A 7,985-nucleotide genomic window follows, 5' to 3' on the forward strand; every position below is an offset into this window, starting at 1 on the left:
AATTTAAAATTGACAAGTATAAAGTATACATACATAAGGACCTACTTAGAGGCATAGGAAAGAAATAAGGTATACAAAACAAAGCAAGACATATAGATGTATATGGTACCTTTGGTTTCGGATGTCAAGAGTACTACATATAAACAAAGCATCACGTGGGTAGGCCTATTTTGTCGTCAAGAATACAAAGATAAAAGTACAAGAGGTCCAACTTTTAGAAAATCAGCATACTACTCTATCATACTAATGTCAAGAGTACTTGCCTCAAAACACTTCAAGATCAAGACAAGCTATAAAGTCTACCAAGTCCGATTATCAATGAAACATTGCTGAAGTTGTTCCTTCTCTACACATTGAAGGTTGCAAAGCTTAAAGGAAAGTAATTATTTCCTGTTGAACTTATACATTTCTACTTGCAACTTTTTACAATTCCATAGACACCCCTAAGCACTAGATCTGAATTTCCAAAGGTGTCAATCCCATGTCACAATATGTAAGAACAAAAACTGATGAAGTCAATGGTAAGGCAGTTCTTCAAGTTAGCTTTACTTATCTTGGGATTATGGAGAGTTGAACATTTCAAAACAGAGAATAACGCAGTCCAGCAACACTTCCCAACAAGTAAAATAAACAATTGCTGACTTATGTGTAACAGTGTAAGACCCAACCAACTGATTTTCAAGTCCTGATTACAATTCTCATATGTCCTCATTAGTTTCCAATCATTAAACCCACCTGCAACAGAATTTCAAACATTCAAAACAAAACCTAACAAACACCATAATTAGCTCTTGTGAGCAAAGACAAAACACAACTTCAAAGTGGTGATACATAAAAAAGTATTAACTCTTTATTTTTTCTCTTATTGTAATAAAGACATACTAAGCAATAACACCCCTATTAACTAGGTAAGTCTTCTTTAATCATATATGAAGTATTCAATGGGAAGTTACCTGAGCTGGAAATTAGAATTTACACAGCAGCAGCAGGCAAGCACGCAACAAACAGCACCACACCACACTCACACACTAGCACTTGCACACACACACCATACTAGCACCTGCACACACACACTACCACCTGCACACGCTCTCACATACACCACACTACCACCACCTACCAGCACACATTGACACCACGTGCCAGCACCACTACCACACTATAAAATTCTCAAATTTGATTATATTGCAGTACAAAAGGGGGTGAACGGAGCTACCGCCTTGCTTAAAGCTACTCCAAACCGCATATATGTCAACTTGCCATGACTATGGGATATGACCTTTAAATTAAATTTTTATTAGAAATATTCGGAGTTTGAGTGATACACCACCTGTCCTTAGTCTCTACCATAGTACACGACAACAAAAAACCTACTCACGTAACAAATAATATAGTAAACTAATGACTCTTGCATGTATGGCGACCTACTTAGCTATGGCCTTTGCATCAAGATATTAAATCAACAAAAAATTAAGCTTATACCATGCTAATTGCAGGACATAGAGTCAATGGTAATGAACACTTTCTACCATGGACGTTATCTCAATTCAGTGCTTGAACTAGTGATAATGTGTTGGTTAAAGGACGTCAACACAATCTAACTGCCTCATTAGTTTGTTCTACCGACTTCACTTCCCATATCATGGGGACTGAAAGCTTTGTCCCTTAATATCAATGGCACATAGACTCATCACAAAATAAACACATACAAAAGAGAGTTCAATACCATCTTAACTTCAATATACAACACTAATACCATATGATGATACCCTATAAACAATTTCAGCATATGCACACAAAGTCTATGCATTACTAATTTACTATACCCAACTACAAAAAAAAAACATGAGTCCATGAATTAATATTTAAAGATTCATATAAATAATTGCCCCATAACTTACCAGTTTCTGCTACCCCAGTTGATCCTCGGGCCTACCTGTCGCGTGAGGTGTTTAATCAACGGACTTGTATGAGCTTGTTCAAACTGACATGTAATAAGTCTTACCATCAGCAATAAAACACTAGTAATCAGGACACAACAATAATACTAGTAATCACCTGCTGTGTCATCATCCGATCCAGTTATTGCATCTGCACAAACCATTCCACTTGCATTAGCGCTAAATTTTTCAGCCAAACTTGTCACAAGTCTTCAACAGTTCCCATAGCAATGCCACCAGCTGAGGACCGCTTTCCCAGTCAGTCTATACAACACCCACTCCAAGCTTATGATTCTTCTGCTCTATGTTGGCAACATTGTGCTAATAGAAAACACACCATCTATGTTTTACCAATTGCCCCCCCTCTTTCGGAAGAATTTTTTACATCAAGGACATTGGCCCCCTTTTACTCTTTGTTGGGGTGTGTTCCAGTATTTCCACTGGCCCGCTTGACAATGTGTATCATGTTGCTCAATTTATGAGTGCTCTATGCACTGACCATCTCACTGTAGTTAACAGTACATCTTAAACTATCCCAATGGAACCTTAATTTTTGCCTGGTTTTTGTTCGACTGCTAGTCCATTGTCCTTTCATGCCTTCTCAAACACGAACTGGGCACACGAGATGTTATACTACAGGGGGTACACGAGATGATATACTACAGGCTTTGTGTGTTTTGGGGTTCTAATCTCATTTCTTAGACAGCCAAGAAACAACCAACTGTGCATCGGTCCAGTGTTTGATCAGAGTATTGTTCCCTTGCTCATGTGTTACTTCTAAGTCTGCCTCGGTTGCATATCGTCTCTGATCTCCAGGTGGTACTAATCTTAGCACCAGTAACCGCTTACATGACCATATATACAGTTTTCCATGCTCATACCATGCACAACGAGCTTGACTACGATTTAGAGTGTTTTTGGCACTCACAGACTTCAATTTAGCCCATTTCTTGACCAGACTATCAATCTTTTGGCTAAAGGTCCTCACAAGCATCGATTTCAGCTTGCGCTCGAAACTTGTCCACTAGAGACCGGCAAGTTTGAAGGGGAGTGTAATCTTTTAAGTTATATTTCCATTTTTGGCTTGTAATCTTAATCTATCCTTTACGCATTTTGCACCTGTCTACTAGCTATATATTGCCAAAGAATTGTAATATGCTTATAAATACCTCAAGATTAGGAAAATAAGATATACAAAAAATTCAGACTTCCAGCTTTCAAGTTTAAAATTTCATCATCTTGTGAGGGTAAAATCAACAATGATTTCAACTCCAATCACACACTATACGCTCCACTTAATTTGAACAATATGTTGTCTAGAAATACAAACACGTATATTAACTAAAAACTGACAATACTCAGAGAAAGATCAAAAATAAAATCAAAGCATCATCAAGTAACATTTCCTTCAATATATTCCATCATCAATTTCATATCTAGTATAACATAAATCATAAAGATAATGAAAAAATTTCTGAATCTACATTTGCAAAATTTCAATCACCATGTTCAAAAATTTAGATAACAGGCAAACAAAATTCATATCTAAGAAAATAAACCATCAACAAAGCTTAATAGAGTACAAAATTAGATACAAAATTGTAATTGTATCAATTTTCTACAAACATTTTCCGATCCCAACAACCAAATATTCCTGTAAATGGTCAATTAGAAGTTACTAAGTACTAACACACTCACTAACAGTAAGAACACCACTTATATAAATATATCTTCCACCAATTGCGATAACGCAAAGAGTATCCTATCAAAATATTACTATAACTTAAAAAAACACAAGTCGAGGACATTACCTGTTTATGAGAATGCCAACAAACTCGTGGATGTACCGGTGCTCCCTCTACTACTATTTGAATGGCAACAATTGTTTCTCCAGTAATTTGTTGCTTCTTTTCTACATCCGGACCTTTGTTAATTTTCCATATAAAGAGCTTCCATCTTCGCTCACACTGCACAGAATGAGAGAACGAACTAAGCATTTTCCCACAGCAATAAGATAAAGACAACTTATTTCTAAAACAAAACTGGAAAAATTATCCAATAATTATAACATTCTCTCACTATACTTACTGTCAACATCTCGTTATTTTGGACATCATCTAACATAAAAATAATTGAAGTAATGTGATTACTAACGAAGGAAATCATGATCTAGTATGAGCACCCATACTCAACGATTAAAGCGCCAGCAAAATTAATTTCGAAATTAGAATATACTTGACAGACAAATGAAGAGATTACAAGAAAATTAAAAACTTACATATTAGACAAAACACTTCACAGAATCCAGATCTGGAAAAACTAAAATTCAATCGAAATGGCAATAGCGATAGAAATGGGGTTTGAAGATATGAGAGGATCTAGTTAGATGATTTGTTTTGATCAAAGAGAGTAGAGAGAGAGTGGGGTTCTCAGTTCTCGTTTTTGAATCTGAAGCGAATTGGGTGGAGGGTTTCACTCTTTCGGAGAGTTGAGATCGAGAAGAAACCCGATGTCTTTCGAGTTTGACGCTTGTGCAGAACACGTGCGCTGATTTCAATTTCTTATTAGCTAAAATCTTTATACCTTTCACGCCTATATGCCATCACTAATTTTTTCTAAAATTTTCTTAAAAAATTAACCTGTTGATTTATTGTGACGCTAAAAACCGAATACTGACGCCTAATTGCCATCACAAAACCTCAAAAGCCTCTATCACAAAAATGCAGTTATAGTGTAGTGAAAGTATACAGAAAACTTATCTCCTTGAGAATGCTTTCAAGCACAATCAACAAAGACATGGTATGATCCCTCAAGCAACACCTTTGTTCATGATGGCTCAAAACTCCAAATTTATGAGTATGAGCTAATGAATATCATCGACTATGGATCATGTGCAAGAAGACACCCTCAAGTATATTAAAAATGATAAAGTTCAGAAGTTACAGGAACAAATTCTTATGATCCACCAGTAAAACTTCCGTGAACACGATCTCAAGTACAATCTACAAAGGCATAAGATTAGACACAACTTTGAAGCACAATTTACAATTTCATTATAAAGGTAGACCAAAATTCAGCACTACCAACAACACATAGATTAGACACGTGCATAACTCTTGACATGCTCGTGATTAGCCCCCATATAAAGAAGCGATAAACTAATTTCAGGTTCTTGGGTATCAAATATAAAAGCGTGATTAGAACATATGAAAAATACAGAACGAGGAAACAGAGAAAAAAAAATCCGCACTCGAGAACTCACTCAGATAGCTTTACTAATTAAGTGTTAAGGCAATCTGCGCCATCAGTAATAAAGCAACGTAAACTTATACACCTACAACTAGGGGTAACAGAAATAATGAATAAGGTGTCTCTAGACTGATCATTTAAAATATATATATATATATTGGTAATCTAATGCCCTAAGAATTACCTTTTGTTGTTGTTGTTGTTTCCCCTTAGCTCACTCACTTGTCCCTTCTAGTGGCAGATCCTCCAATTGTGTGCTGGAATCCAACTATAGTAGAACTCATGTTTTGATGGATAAACAAGAACGTGTGTGCAAGGACTTCCATTATTAGATCATGTCAAACCTTGCTGGAAGGGAAATCGTGTAAAATAGCGGCATGTTCACTGTAAGTCTAACTTGGAAACCATCTATTATAAACAAACTCATTCACCAAGAAAATTATAAACCCTAGAAAACGAAATCAAGAATTGCAAACCCAAAATACCCAAATCACGAAAAAAAAAACTAATCTTTATAGAAACTGACCTTAAAAGATCGGAAAGATGGTACCTTTGTCATAAGATGAAGATTTTGAGATGAACAAACTACCTCTTTTAGTTCATTTTCATCGAAATTTGGAGAAGATGAACCGAAAATGGAGTGGAATTCGAATTCATTGAGAAAAGTGGAGAAGAAGATTGAGAAAAGTGGGAAGGGGTTTCTCTTCGCTGTGTTGAGAAGAAAAAGAGTCGAGAAGAAATCTCAAAGATTGGATTTTGACGCCTCTTCCTGTCGCACCTGCCAAACACGTGCTCTGGTTCTTTATTATAGTGATGCCTCCTTGCCGTCACTAAGTTTTCAAATTAACTTTTAGATTTATTGTGACGCCAAACAAAAATACTGACGGCACTTTGGCGTCACAAATTGGGAAAAGCCCCTGTCACAAAAAAACTGTTATGGTGTAGTATTACTCATAATGTCAATGGTTACTTTGCATTCTGGGAGAAGGCCTTTGAAGAAACATTGGACAAGAATGGATTTTTCTAATTTATGGTGAGAACATGAATGGAGTAGGTCAGAGAATCTATCTAATATAAGAAATATTATATAATAAATGCTTAGTTTTTGCAGAATGTTACTATACCACCCCCAAACAAAAATATGTTTTATTCTCAAAGTATGAAGAAAATGACAGAAATTACTATAAGAACATGAGCAAAAATTGTAGTAACATGGACTCTATTTTTTGTTATTAAAATAAACCACCTCCTAACAAGTTTGGAGTGTGGGTTGCTGGATATAGAACAAGATGTACATGGTTTAACTAAAAGGTAAAAACGTAATTATTCTAACAAGAAATTTTTGGCTTTTTTGAACTTTATTTGTAAAAACATGCATAGTGTAGAAAATAAAAAAAATTTGGGCATGATGTATTTGTATGTCCTTCAGCTCATATACCACAAATCCTTATACATTCCATAAAACACAGACATACATAACAAATAATACTAAGAAAAACTAGAAGTGCATAAAGTAAAGACATGTACTACAACTAAAACAATTATATCTATCTATGCGGACACTAGGGAGCTGCCTAGTCAGAATCCGCGCAGGGTAATTAACGACGTCGAGACGAACTCGAGCTACTCCTGTCTCTTCCCTCTCATCGAGCTTTCTCAGGCGTAAAAGCCTGTGGAACAATCTCATCTCATAGCTCCTGAAGCATCTGGAGAGTGCTGGCCTGAAAGTCACGACTGCTCTCGCTGAATTGTACTCAACTATTGATGTAGTTGACGCTGACCCTCATGCATGAATCGCAAAGCATCCAAGGGACGCATGAACTAAGACAGAGCTCCTGCAGCAAAGTAGTTTACTGGAGGTAGAGGTGGAGCTTCGTCATCGTCGAGACCGTGCTCGATCTCTTGTACAACCTCTGGGGACCAGTCATGCTAAACGCAATGAAGATAGACATGAGTGAATGTGGCAGACTTTACTACCACAAAGTCACTCAGAACTGCTACTCCCTAACTAAGCATGAGCTTAGTTACAAGGGTAGGAAGGGGAGCAGTAACCTAGACTCTGTTTTTCGTTATGAAAATATACCATCCCCAAACAAGTTTGGAGTGTGGGTTGTTGGATATATGGTTTAACTAAAAGGTAAAAACATAATTATTTTAATATGAAACTTTTGGCTTTTTTGAATTTTATTTGTAAAAAGCATAGTGTAGAAAATAAGAACATTTAGGCATGATGTATTTGTATGTCCTTCTATTCATATACCACAAATCCTTATACATTCCACAAAAGACAGGCATACATAACAGATAATACTAATAAAAAATAGAAGATCATATAGGCAAATCTTATGCATATTATATATGTTATTAGTTATATGCATGCATCTAATACTTTATGTTGTAGATGATATAGTGTGTGGTGACGCACAGAAGATCATATAATCAGTACCTTATAAATTATAAGTAAACGTTCACAACCTAGATGGATTTGGACAAACCATTGGTACGGTTGTAGTATAATCTGGTATTAGTCTATCTTGACTACAGGATTACACTAGTACACTTTGTGTGTATTAAACAGAACCAAGTGAGGTTGTTTCTCTTTATACTGACTATATAAGAGAACAAACACCTCTGTTATTATGGATGTTTGTCCTCTTAATCCAGATATAATAACAGGCACTTACATGCAATGTACATTGCTTTAAATCATCAATGAATGAGATTCTTTTGTGAATCAACAAACTCAGTGGATTGGGTAATGACATTGTATGTAAGGTGTGTTGTTGATTATAGAAG

At 35.9% G+C, this 7,985-nt stretch overlaps 1 long non-coding RNA gene across 3 annotated transcripts; it reads right to left on the reverse strand.

Annotated features, from left to right (window-relative positions):
* Positions 1 to 312: 312 nt before the first annotated feature.
* LOC147475539 (uncharacterized) lies at positions 313 to 4,481 on the reverse strand. 3 transcript variants are annotated; one of them, XR_015209083.1, is made up of 4 exons: positions 4,219 to 4,481; positions 3,752 to 3,907; positions 2,059 to 3,594; positions 313 to 1,984 (listed from the first exon to the last, which is right to left on the reverse strand). It is a non-coding gene; the product is annotated as an uncharacterized LOC147475539 (long non-coding RNA). The 3 variants fall into 3 exon arrangements; XR_015209082.1 differs by having other exon boundaries at positions 313 to 735; positions 954 to 1,984; positions 2,059 to 3,907; XR_015209081.1 differs by having other exon boundaries at positions 2,059 to 3,907.
* Between the last annotated feature and the right edge of the window lie 3,504 nt (positions 4,482 to 7,985).

This window comes from Coptis chinensis, chromosome 9 (genome assembly GCF_015680905.1).
Source record: "Coptis chinensis isolate HL-2020 chromosome 9, ASM1568090v1, whole genome shotgun sequence".
NCBI classification, from domain to species: Eukaryota; Viridiplantae; Streptophyta; class Magnoliopsida; order Ranunculales; family Ranunculaceae; genus Coptis; species Coptis chinensis.